This window comes from Melanerpes formicivorus, unplaced genomic scaffold (assembly GCF_026170545.1).
Source record: "Melanerpes formicivorus ecotype bairdi unplaced genomic scaffold, bMelFor1.0.p_v2 SCAF_268, whole genome shotgun sequence".
NCBI lineage: Eukaryota > Metazoa > Chordata > Aves > Piciformes > Picidae > Melanerpes > Melanerpes formicivorus.
In genome coordinates, this window is record NW_027142620.1 from 185,946 (window position 1) to 186,154 (window position 209).

The window sequence follows — 209 nt, forward strand, 5'->3', positions numbered from 1 at the left end:
TGGCAGGAAGGGTCTTTATCTTCTGCTCTGAGAATATTCTGCATCCAAACTCTACAAAATCCCCTTGGCTTGATTATTGCCCAAGAACAGGGATCCATCCATCCTCCGTAAGGAGAAATTCAGCCTCACAGTGCCTTCTGTCCAGCTTCATGCCTTACACTTCAGCTACTGGTGCAACCTAGAGGTACAAAGTGGCATCCTGCACCTTA